Source organism: Mustela lutreola, chromosome 3 (assembly GCF_030435805.1).
Source record: "Mustela lutreola isolate mMusLut2 chromosome 3, mMusLut2.pri, whole genome shotgun sequence".
Taxonomy (NCBI): Eukaryota; Metazoa; Chordata; class Mammalia; order Carnivora; family Mustelidae; genus Mustela; species Mustela lutreola.
The window spans coordinates 171385368-171398014 of record NC_081292.1 but is presented as its reverse complement, the minus strand read 5'-3'; the positions used below and the strand labels follow the sequence as shown (position 1 = coordinate 171398014).

Below are 12647 nucleotides of genomic sequence, written 5' to 3'. Positions count from 1 at the left end.
CCTCAGAGTAGCTTAATGTCTTATGGAGGAAATGGGATACAAATAGAAGAAGGAGGTGTGAGGGAAAAGCCTGGATGATAGGTCGCGCTGGGTTTGAGTGGAGGTAGCTGCCTAGGTGTTTTGTATGAGAACACTGGCTATGATTGGAAGGGGCCACTTTAAAAGTCAATTAGAGACAAGGTCAATCTATTTTTAAAAGTTTTCTTCTGTACAAAATAGGAATTGGCAATTTGCTATAAGAAGAAAACTGGAAATGCTGAAAATAAATTAGAAATTCTTTAATTGCCCCTTGAATTGTGACCCCCTGGGGTAAAGGAAATCTGCCAGATTAGAGAGAAATGAGCCCAGACCCGGAAGGGCAACACCCAGGGAGGGAATCCCAGCAGGTTTCTTATCTGCTTGTCAGCATTAAATTGGCAAACTCCTAAATAGGAAAATTTGCTAATGAATAACAGTCCACTGGGTTTGAAGTACATATGAACAGGGAGCCATTACTGAGCTCTGAGAATGTAGGCTGGGCCATGCGGCAGTCTGAAACTGCTTTGCTGCAATCAGTTTCCTTCTGTAAATAACAAGGGAGCTCTCTCCTTCCGTTCTCCTGCCGTCCACTCCAGCCAAGCACTGGGGCCGCGCTCAAAGTCTTTCCTACCTCCCCGGCTGGCTTGCAGGGACGCGCTCCTGAGCTGAAGCAGAACACGGGCAAAGCTCAGAAGCTTCTCCCCTTTCTCCGCCTGCTTGGCCATCCTGCTTCCTGGACTTGATTCCTGATTCCTTGTTGCCGAGGACTTCTCGGTTCCTGTGGAGATCTGTCCTGGTTGCCCAGAGGCCTAGCTTTGAACTTCCCTTTGGTACATGCTTCAGCTCCAGACTGGCCTAGGTCCAGATCCCATTCTCTTTTTGCCACCAGCTACAAGTCAGTGAAAACTTACAGAGCAGACCCTGGGCGGGTCCACCTGGATTCTTTGACCCTGACCCTTGCACTCAGCTGTGTGACTCTTAGTTTTCTGTGCCTCCGTTTCCTAAGATTATAAGCAGTAAAATGAGATAACATCTTCCTGAGATAATCATAAAATGGAGATAACGTGGGTCACTTGTCTGGCTTGGTCCATAAAGTGAGCAACTCTGATCTCGGGGTTTTAAGTTCGAAGCCCATGTTATGATTACTTAAAAGTAAAATCTTTGGGGCACCTGGGTGGCTCAGTGGGTTAAGCCTCTGCCTTTGGCTCAGGTCATGATCTCAGGGTCCTGGGATCAAGCCCTGCGTCAGGCTAGCTGCTCAGCAGGGAGCCTGCTTCCCCACCCCCCACCCCTCTCTCTCAGCCTGCCTCTCTGCCTACTTGTGATCTCTGTCTGTCAAATAAACAAATAAAAATCTTTAAAAATAAAAAAAAAATCTTTTTTAAGTAAAATCTTAAAAAAAAAAAAAAGTAGAAATGATGTTCCTGAGATACTGTTGGTAAAATAGAGATAATCATAGTGCCTTTGCCATCAGGGTCCTGTTAGGTTAGTGTCTTGTACCCTTAAAATGCTTAGAACAGAGCCTAACACCAAACAGCAAAGGCCTGTTAGCTGTGTGGCCAGAGATGCTGAGAAAGACCCCATTTCTGTCCTCATGGAAGAGCCATCTCTACAGGGCTACTGTGGGGCCGTGGGGGTCACCGATGGCTGTGGCCTGGAAAGCCTTCCCCTCATTTGCGATCCTGCAGTTGGGGCTAGACAGAGGGGAAGGGCTTGAAATGGAGGTGCAGGGGTGAAAATGAGGCCTCTCCTACCAGCCCCCGAGCCAAACGTTCAGCTACACAGGGGTTGGGACCAGACTCCCAAACATGGGATGCCTCGCAGGGTTTGTGAGGCAAGAAGGGAGGGAGATGGAGTTCCCCTTCCTACTCCAGGTCACTCAGAGAAGTGAGGCAGAATATTGCACAGTTTATGTAACGCATCCCCAGTTGAGCTGCTTTTAGCTTTTGCTATTATAAATAGCACTGCAATTGATTATCTGCATAAAATTTTTAAAAATCATTTTGGATTATTTCCTTCGGAATAATTTCTTAGAATGACTGAATGGAAGGGAAATCTTTTTTTTCTTTTTTTTTGTGATACTTTTCTCTTTTTGATTAACATACTATTTTCTTAGAAAAGTAATACTTGTTTGTTTTATAAAAATTTAGAGATTAACAAGTAAGGCCAGCAGAGGCATCAATCATCCATGACCTGGTCATAACGTTTTTCTATGTATCCTAAAGGGTGTGCGTTTTCAAAGCTTTTGATACAAACTGCCAGGTGATTTTCCAGAAAGGTTAAGCTAATTTAGGCTTTCCCCAGCAGAAACAATAGTGCATTGTCATTGCATCTCACCAAATGAAGAGTTTGTGGGTTTTATTTAATCTTCGTTTTTATGATAGGTTGAAAATGGCGTTTTATTATTGTTTTGACTTATATTTGTTTTACTGTTTGTGGGCTTGATCAGCTCCCAAGTCCTGTTTGGCATTTCTATAAAAAGGCCGATTCTATATACAATCACGAGGAACCCATAACACCTTCAGCACTACACCCACCAGCCACATTTGTAGCCAGAATTACTTTTTTTTCCTAGTAAGGTATAATTTACATACAGTAAAAAGCCCTTTTCTCCTTTTTTTTTCCCCCCAGCTATATCACCCCAGAAAAATCTCAACTTTCCCTTTCATACTCTTGCTCTCCCCTCTACCCTCCGCCCCATGGTAGCCTCTAATCTGTTTTCTGTTTCCATTGTTCTGCCTTTTCTGGAATATCATACAGAGGGAGTCATGCAGTTGGTAGCTTTTTGAGTCTAGTTCCTTTTACTTAGCATCATGCCTGCAAGGTTTACCGTGTGGTTATGTGTATCAATGGTTACTCCCTTCTATTGTAGAGTAAGTGTTCCAGGATACTGTAGGTGGCCCACAGTTTGTTTATCTATTTACCAGTTGAAGGATATCTGGGTTCTTTCCAGCTTGGGGCAATTATAGAACGATGGTGCCATAAACACCTACAGGCGTTAATGTGATAGTTTTCATTTCACTGGGTAAATACCTAGAAGGAGGAGGGTTGCTAGATCGTATGCCAAATGTCTGTTTAACTTTATTTAAAAACTGCCAAACAAGGGCACCTGGGTGGCTCAGTCAGTTGAGCTTCCAACTTGATTTCGGCTCAGGTCATGATCAGGCCATGAGCTCAAGCCCTGGGTCAGGCTCTGCACTGGGAAAAGTGCCTTGCTTAAAATTTCCTCTCTCCCTCTCCCTCTGCCCCTCCCCACATCCCTCCCTCTCAAAAAACAAAACAAAACAAAACAAAACAAAACCAAAACTGCCACACTGTTTTCTAGGTAGGGCTGTGCCACTCACCAACAATGTATGAGAGTTTTAGTTTCTTTACATGCTTACCAGCACTAGCTATTGTCAGGTTTTTGTTGGATTATTTTATTTTATTTTTTAGTCATGTGAGTACATGTATAAAAGTATTTCATTGGTGTTTTTTTTTTTTAAGATTTTTATTTATTTGAGAGAGAGAGCACATGAGAAGGGGGAGAGGTCAGAGGGAGAAGCAGACTCCCTGCTGAGCAGGGAGCCCAACGTGGGACTGGATCCTTGGACTCCAGGATCATGACCTGAGCCAAAGGCGGCAAAGGCAGTCGTTTAACCAACTGAGCCATCTACGTGCCCCATTTGTTGGTGGTTTTAATTTGCATTTCCCTACTAAGTAATGATGTTAAACAAACATGTTTTCATGGGCATATTTGCTGTCTGCGTATCTTTTTTAATGAAGTGCCTTTTCATATCTTTCACCCATTTTTTACTTAGGTGGCTTAGTTTCTTATTACTAAATGTTGAGAGTTCTTATATTCTGGACCTAAACCCTCTCTCAGGTATGTGATTTACAAATATTTTATCCAGGTCTTTGGCTTGTCTTTGCATTCTTTTATTTCTTTACTCTCTCTGTGAAGAGCAGAAGCTGTAAATGTTGATGAAGTCTGGTGGATCAAATTTTTCTGTCAAGGATTTTGCTTTTGGTGCCCTAAGGAATGTCTGACTAACCCAGGATCATAAAGATTTTTCTCTGTCTCTTCTGGAAATTTTCTAGTTTTAGGATTTACATTTTAGTTCTTCCTTCTTTTAAGGACGCTTATTTCCTAGGCCCAGTTTTTTTTTAACACAGTCCCAATAACTGAGACAGACATATAACTGAATACAGTTGGGATAGGTCCATCCTGAGAGCCTTGCCCGGCATGGTGCCCACCATGAACCATCTGGAAAGGAGGTGCAGCATTAGAAGCTGCCTCAGGAGTGGCTTTTAAACAGATATGAGGCTTGTTTGGCTTAAGATTTGGCATAAAAGTGAAGTTTGTATCTTCTTAAAGGAGGGTGCAGATGATAAGAGAAAAACCTCTGAACTTTCCAGATAAATCCTTCTGACTGCTGCACAAAGTCGGGTGGGTAAATGGTGCCAAGCACAGGACTTTGTCGATTACGTGCAAACACCCATGTCAGTGAGTCACCCAATCATGCTTTAATCTCATAACTAAGAGGCTTTTAAAAATTATAGTCAACAAGACAGCTTGCTAGTTATGACTGCCATTGGAATTGGGTTTTCCCTAGAACAGCTGGAGTGTAATCTGGTGGGAAGAAAGCCTGTTATGGGTGAGAGGCCAAGGATTGCTTGCCTGGGAAGGATGTGCAGCTAACATTTGATAGAAATCTGTGAAACAACAAACCCCAGCCAAGCTAAGTAGAGGCCTGCCATCTTTCATCCATGGGAAAATACACTGCAGCAAAAGTATTCAGAAAACAACATCGATTATCAACTTTATGTCAGTCACCACGAGACAGGTAAGACATGGCCCTGTCTCTAAGAAACACATGGTTCAGAGTGTGCTTCCTACTGGGTTATAGAATCTGGGAGAAGATTCCTGTTCTAGTGAAAGAGGGCAGTTGAGAGTCAGGAATGGCTTCTTCAAGGATGTTTGAGGCAGAGCAGCACACAGGTTTGATATATTCATGGAGGAGCAGACCATGGCATGGCTGGTCGTAGGAAGGGCTCACAGGAGCAGTGGGAGATACTATTGGAGATACAACGAAGGCCAGTCATGGAGGACCTTTTTCCCTCTGCCCTGAAATATGAGTGCTTTCTTGAATTCATCATATACCATTGAAGCATTTCACGTATGGGAACGATAGGATGGGATTTTCTTTTTAGAAGGCTCTCTCTGGCAGCTCTGTAGAGAATTAATTGGGAAGGGGTCAAGGTGGATCTCAGTCAAGCCAGTTAGATGGCTGCAGCTAGAGTCCACCTGAGACCCTCTGGGGTCCCAACCTGAGGTCACACAGCTGACAGAAGGCACAGATGAGGAAGATACCGAAGAGATGGAATCAGACCCCAGAAAGAGAGAGGGTGCATCTGGATACCCTGGCTTTCTGCCTGGGCATCCAGGCAGCTGGGGTGCCACCTAGGAGAATCCCCAGGAGAAGGAAGAGTAGGCATCAGTCAGGGCCTCTCTGAGTTTGAGGTGCTTTGGACCATCTGGTTAAAGGCGCTCACAGAACAGCCAGCCAAACAAGTCTGGTGTGCCTTTACTTCCCCTGTTTGAGGTAAGCAGAAGAAACATGCATGCCTTCCAAAGTCCAGTAAGAGGGCCTGGAAAAACAATAGGAAGCCTAGAAAGCGAGGCTAGGTGAGCACATATGGGCATTGGGGAGCGGTATGAGACTTCTGTCCCCCGACCCAGAGCCTAGATGCCACACAAGGGCTTCCCCTCAGCATGGAACTGGAAGAAAGCAGCCATCATTAGCTCTCGCTGTCCCTCCCTCCCTCCCTCCTTACCTCTTTCTCTCTCTTCCCAGCTGAACCCTTCTCATTTGTTTAAAAAAAAAAAAAGTGAATTCACTCCCAGTCCCTTTGAAACGCAACATTGTCAGTGATAGATGAGGCAGTATTCTTTAACTTCAAAGAAGAGAAAGTGAGTGAGTGAATGCAGGCCAGGGGAGTTGAAAAGTCCAAGGGAACAGGAGACACATGGGGTGACCCCGCCATCAGGAAGGGTGCCCTTGATCCCACCCCTGCTGGTGCCATGCAAAGGCACAGACAATGGCACTTTCAGTAAATCATGAAGGATCCTGAATACCCGTTTTTGTCCATTCTCAATGGGCCTTGGGCATGTTGCTTAAGATATAGCCAGCCATTTGTGCTGGGTTCCCAGCTACTCAAAGGCTCAAAGTCAAGTGCTCTCTGGACTATATAATGGAGTCTTTGCATATGTGATTTTTGGGGGAGATTTTTTTTTTTCAGATTTCCATAGCTAGTCATAGTAAGGATGACCTTGTGGGTGGTGTGGGCCGGTGTCGTCCATCTCCCGTCCAGCCTTTGAGTGATGCTGAGCTTTGTGGGGTATCCATGCAGCACCTAATTCAATCACACATCTGACCCCTGCCTCTGTCTGGCACCATCCCCGTCTCTGCGCTCAGTGTGCTGTCGGGGGGCCTCGGCACAAACCCCGGCTGTCCTCTGGAGGCCTTCTGTGCTAAACAGAGAGCTCTTGGTCATTTGGCCCGCTTTCAGAATTCTCGGCCCCCTGGTGAATCTGGCATGGGGAGTGGCTGCTTGTTCTCATGAGGGAGTATGCCTGAAGATGCCTGCTGGAAGCGCCTTTTAAAAGTCCCCAGTTGTTTCCACGGTGGAGTCTTGGGAAGCAAAGGGAAGCATGACCTGGGGTCATTTAAGGGCTGGCGTGGTCACTTCCTTAATCGTCTGTGACCGTTAAGAGGCTGATTTTCTATAAAGAGGCACAGAGGCTTCCTTGGCTTATTATTAATAATAACAAACAGCTAGAATTTATTGAGTGCCTGTCACTTGCCAAGTGCTTTCACATGTTACCTCATTTAATCCTTAAATCTTCTACCCATTTTTACAGACAAGGAGACTGAGATTTGGGATAGGAATTTGTTAAAAGTCACATACTAGAAGCGGCAGAGTGAGAACAGAAGCTCTCCGTATTCTGCTTTGTTCTCTAGTTTCTCTTGTTGGTCGTCACTGTTTTCTATTCTCTTACAAATGAAGCAAGTGGATCAAGTCATACTCTTAGGATGACTTGGAAGAGCAGTCTTAAAATACCGATTCCATTTCTACAACATCCTCAAAACGACCAAATTACAGAGCTGGAGAACAGAGCGGTGTTGCTGGATGGTTGAGATGATGTGGGGAGAGAAGGCGGCGTGGTGAGGGGACAGTTCTCTATCCAAACGGTAGTGGCATTTCCACAGATCTACAGTGTGACCAAATGACACAGAACTAGGCGCGCCGGTGTCTGCTTTCTGGGCCTGATACCGTGTTCTAGCTACATAAGCTGTAACCTTTGGTGGAAATTCGGTGAAGAGGACACAGGACCTCTCTGCACTATCTTTGCAGTCTCTCTAAATCTGTAATGATCTCAAAACAAAAAATGAGTTTTTCATTCACCTGGGAGGCACACCGGCACAGCACCCAGGAAAGTCTAGGTCTCAGCTCAGGGGCCGTCTCCTGTCAGAAAGCCATATGCGCCAGAGAGCTGCCGGTGGCCTGGGAAGGGGACATGGGCAGGAAGAGGGTCCAGGTATGAGCCTCTGTCACATGTCTTTGGGAAAGGCTGAACTGGAAGTCAGGGCCTTGGGCTCCCATCTCACGGCTGCAGCTATGGGATGGGGGACAAGTTGCCCATGCCCACAGCCTCCATTCCCAGTAGGAATAGCCACAGCACCCACCTCTGAGGCTGTTAAGAGAATCCAGTGAGAGAACACATTAACGTGCTTAGCACAGGACTTACTGAGTAAGCTCAGTAAATCCTGGCCATTTTTGTTACCATCACCACTACTATTTTACCCATTCCCAAGCTGTACCCTCCACTTCCGTCATCAGACCAATCCCATTTGTATTCACAGAACAGTGCATGTTAATTTCTACTTCACTGGTTGTGCTCATTTATCCCTTCTACAGTTACTTGGTGAGTGCCTGCTTCGCCAAAGACTGGTAGGTACTGGTTAGGTACTGGTAGGAACTGGTAGGCACAGTGATGAACACGACCAGAGTGGTCTGTGGCCTAGGAGGGCCAAAGGTCCTGTGTTCTTCCATTATGAGGGACTTCTCATTGGTGTTTTGCAAATCCTCTCTGAGGCCAGACTCAGCTCTGGCCTCATCCACTCCATGCAGGCCATTCTACCAGAGCCTTCTCTGAGCCCCAGGAGCCCTGGAGCCAGTGGGACAGTCATCTCTGCCACCTGAGACTGTCCTTTCTCCCCTGGGCCCCCATGTGCCTGGCACAGTTCCCAGCAACACGGGGACTGTGCTTGACAGGCACTTGCTCACAGAATTGTGAAATGGATGGCCAGAAGGAACCAAAGAGAGTATCTCTTCTGAGGCTTTCATCTTATAGAGGAAGTCATGGAGAGGGGCCCATGACTTAAATAACAGAAATTAGCTCTGTGAGTGCCCATCTGTTTTTTCAATAGCATAATAATAGGTCCTATATTATTCACAAATCTTAGTTTGTGGTTGTTGTTACCTTGTTTTTCTCTCTTTGTTCCTGATATCCGGTATTTTGACTAGCCGACTGGGGTGAGAAGCCCGTGGCTCTGCTTCTGGTCTTATTCCTGACGAGCTTTGTGCCAGAGCCTGTCAACCAGAGGACGGGTTCACTGAACTGGAAAAGCAGAGCCAGTCCATCTCTCTCCTTTCCTCGCTTGCTCTCCCTTGCATGGCCTTACCTGCCACGTCCATTGTCCACACAGCCCACGGCCTCTGGAGGGCCCACCCATGCGTCTTCTTCTTCCAGGCCAACTTTCCATCTGAAACTGGGCAGCTCCATCTGCTCGGCCTCTCAGTCCAGCTTCTTGATTTCAGTTCTGCCGAACAGAGGAGCGCACCTCCCCCCCAACTTGTTCTTTGGTGATGCCTTAGCCAGGAGGCCTTGGAAGACCAACCCTCAGAACACCATTTCCTGCCCTGTGTCTGTTAGGATCTAGAGGAGAGAAGTCAGTGGTTGTCAGCCCCCTGCCACCTCCAGCACAGAGGCCCGCTGGTGAGAGAAGAAACAGCAGGCGTGGCCCAGTGGGAATGGGAAAGGCATCCTGGAGTTGGGTAGGCTTGGGGTCCATTTCTGGGGGTGCCACCACCTGCTTGATACATTGCTGACTTCGGGGAGGCCTGAGCTTACATTCCTTCACCTTTAAAAGAGGAGTGCCAGGGCGCCTGGGTGGCCAAATGGGTTAAAGTCTCTGCCTTCAGCTCAGGTCATGATCCCAGGGTCCTGGGATCAAGCCCCACATCAGGCTCTGCTCGGCATGGAGCCTGCTTCCTCCTCTCTCTGCCTACTTGTGATCTCTGTCTGTCAAATAAATAAATAAAATCTTTTTAAAAAAATAATAAATAAATAAATAAATAAAAGAGGAGTGCCTGCATGCGCGAAGCTCTTGGCAGCCTCTCCTGTTGCATATGGAAGCCGTATTTCTGCTAATTGTGGAGCCCCCCTCTCATCTAGAAACCCTTTAGTCAACAGAGGCTTGTGGGAAGCACAAGGAGTCATCAGTCGGGATTTCTCTATGGGAGCTTCCCATCTAGTGCGGACAGCATGATAGTTAAATACACAACCACAGACATGTTCCAGCTCGAGAAGAAATGAGAAGAATCCGGCCACGGTAGAAGCAATTTTCTCGTATCCGGACTGTCAGAAACCAGCCCTCTCCATGCTGTAGCAGGTCGTTGTGGCCTCTTCCTCTCCCAGGTGGAGATTAGCAGACGAGTCATTGCTGGGGCACAAGTGCTGGTCATCCTCTGTCGTGAGGCCCGTCTGCCAAGCTGGCAGGGCCCACACAGGGTATCACGGCCTCCCCACCTACCTCCTCTGAGGAGAGCGGCCTGAGGAGCCCGGTCCCCCAAGAAGAACCGTCAGGGTGGCCCTGTGATGGCAGGCCAGCAACCTCGAAGCCTCTCGTCCTCCTTCTGAGCACCCCCAGGGAGTCGCAGGCGCCGAGCACCGGCTTCCCAGATACTGCCCCCCGGGAAGGAAGGTGAACCCTACGACTGTGGAAATGCCTCAGGCTCAAGAGGGATCTCAGGTGGAGCCATCCAGTCCCAGCCAGCTTGTCCCAGCCTGCCATCGTTGTCCATCCAGTGTGATCTCAGTTCCTTAAGAGAACCAACCCCTGGTCTTGGGGCAACAGGAGCATTTGTTGCCTGAGGCAGGTGCTGTTCTCAGGTGGTTTTCCTCATTTAATTTTCGCAAAAACCCTATGAAATTGGCATTGGTATTATTCCCCTTTTTCCAGGGGAGGAAACCAAGACAGAAACAGGTAAATAACTCCATGAGGGAATACAGCTAATAGGAAAAAAAAAAAGTCAGGAGTCAAATCCAGACAGCCTGAGAATGAGGCTGTGCTCTTTACTTCTGGACTGTGCGGCCGGTGCCCAGTGTCCAGTGTATGTGTGTGTGGTGGAGGTGGGTGGTTTGTAGGCCTACATTTTCACAAGGAGAATGTCCTCCGTCCTAATCTAGTAAAGCCCGAGTCCCAGGCTGGAGGGTCGCAGCAAAAGCATGAACTCTTAGATGTGCTAGAAAGAGAACTTGTCCAGTCTAATGGGCAGAAAGAGCAGTAGAGGACCCCCTAAGGTCCGTGCAGACTGGGAGAGCCTTGGACCGCCCCCCACCCTGAATCCCAGTCCACAGCCCCTAGCAAGAGTATACAAGAGCTAGAGGGAAAATAAGAGTCTGCTTAATGAAAACATTCCCCTAAGCTTCTTGTGAAACTTATTTTTATAACAGAAATGACACATGAATTTAACATCATGTGTCATTTCTTAAGTGATTTTCAACTGTGCGATTATCCAAGGATTCTCTGTTACCAAAGCTGACTTTTCAGTTAGCAAGGCAAACAGAAAGTCTGTCCGTTTTCCTTCCTACTGGATCCCGACCCTTTCTAGCACCCTTCACCAACCTCCGTCCGTAGTTTTAGTCTTTGCATTTCATCTCAGGGGCAAACTTCTTCCTGTACTTTTCTTCAAACTTCACAAAACCCAGGTGTTTGGCTTTTTTTTTTTTTTTTAAGATTTTATTTATTTATTTGACAGAGAGAAATCACAAGTAGATGGAGAGGCAGGCAGAGAGAGAGAGGGAAGCAGGCTCTCTGCCGAGCAGAGAGCCCGATGCGGGACTCGATCCCAGGACTCTGAGATCATGACCTGAGCCGAAGGCAGCGGCTTAACCCACTGAGCCACCCAGGCGCCCCAGGTGTTTGGCTTTTACCAGAGTTAGGATGGTATCCATTAGATATGTTGTTTATAAATAAAAGGGCTAAGATACCAGTGTTTATCTTGGATGACAATAGGAACTGCAGGTACTTGCAGGATTGGGCCTCCAAAGTGTCCCTTCCAGATTATTCAGAACCATCCAGTAAGCCTTCTCAAATCAACAGGTGTTTTGTGACTAGGTGGTGGTGCACCGTGATTCTTCTCCCAGGGGCTGCCCCTGAGTCCTCTGCTGCAGGCAATACCAGGTTGCAGGAACCAGGAACAATGGCACATTGGCTGCTCCAGGACCAGAAATGACCTTAGGATGTTGTCCTAGAATATGATGTCCAGACATTTGGCTCTGTCTGGGAGGAAGAAAGCAGAATTAATATGCAATCGAGTCATGAACTTTGACAGTTGCTCTTAGCTAAGACAGCCATAGGCAGGAGAGTTCTTCCCTGCCACTTCTCTTTCATTTAAACCGCCCAAAGAGGTGAGCACTGGTCCCCCTAAAATCTTCAGAGCTTCTCTTCTCCCAGATAGAGCAGGGATTATTATGGATCCTTTATTCCAGTAAACCTAGAAAGTATCTCACATTCATCCATAAAACAATCTGTGGATGACCACAGAGGAATTCAGCTCCATTTTACAGGTGGAAAAGTTAAGGCCAGTAGGACTCCAGCACCACCCTGGAGTCTGGGAGAGAACGGAGACGAGGCCAGAGCTGCTGGCTCCCAGCTTGGGGTTATATAACTCCCCAACTCCTCAAGTCCCTGGAAACTGAGGCCAATTCCCTGGAAGATCATTCTGTTCTCTCCTGTTTTTTCAAGAAGAGAGCCAGCTTGATTACTGGCTCTGAGGATTGTACGAGAATGTCCCATTTTCTTTCTTCCATGAACTGAATGCCTACTGTCATGATCAGTGTTTAATCAGGTTGTATTTGAATCTGCCTGGATCTCATACTTCTTTGTATGTTTGGCTTATATTTTGACGACCCTTATTTTAGCTATACATACCCTCTTCTGTTTCCAAAAAGGATTTGGGAAGACTTATAACGAAGGAAATAAACAGTGAAATGAATACAATAGAAAGAAAGACCAAAAACTAGAACCACAGGAAGGAGGCAGAAGTAAAGTGACATCTGTAGGCGTGAGCATAGTTCCTGTGGCTAGGCAGCGTAGTCTCTGATTTTAATATCAGGAAAGCGGCAGTCCTGCTTGGGGGAAGGGATAGGGCCGTGAGAATCATCCAGAATGCTCCAACTGTGAGTCGAATGAGCAGACAGGCTGCGTGCATGCTTGTTCACCGCGCCTTGTAGTCACTGTTGTCCTATTGCCCAGAAATCTGAGGAGCAAAAATGTGGCCCCGTGACCAGGTAAGGC

General features: G+C 46.9%; 1 protein-coding gene across 2 annotated transcripts in view; it reads left to right on the top strand.

Moving 5' to 3' along the window:
- Positions 1–12647, top strand: part of DIS3L2 (DIS3 like 3'-5' exoribonuclease 2) — a 366764-nt gene that overhangs the window by 304875 nt on the left and 49242 nt on the right. The gene's annotated exons all lie outside the window — the stretch shown is intronic.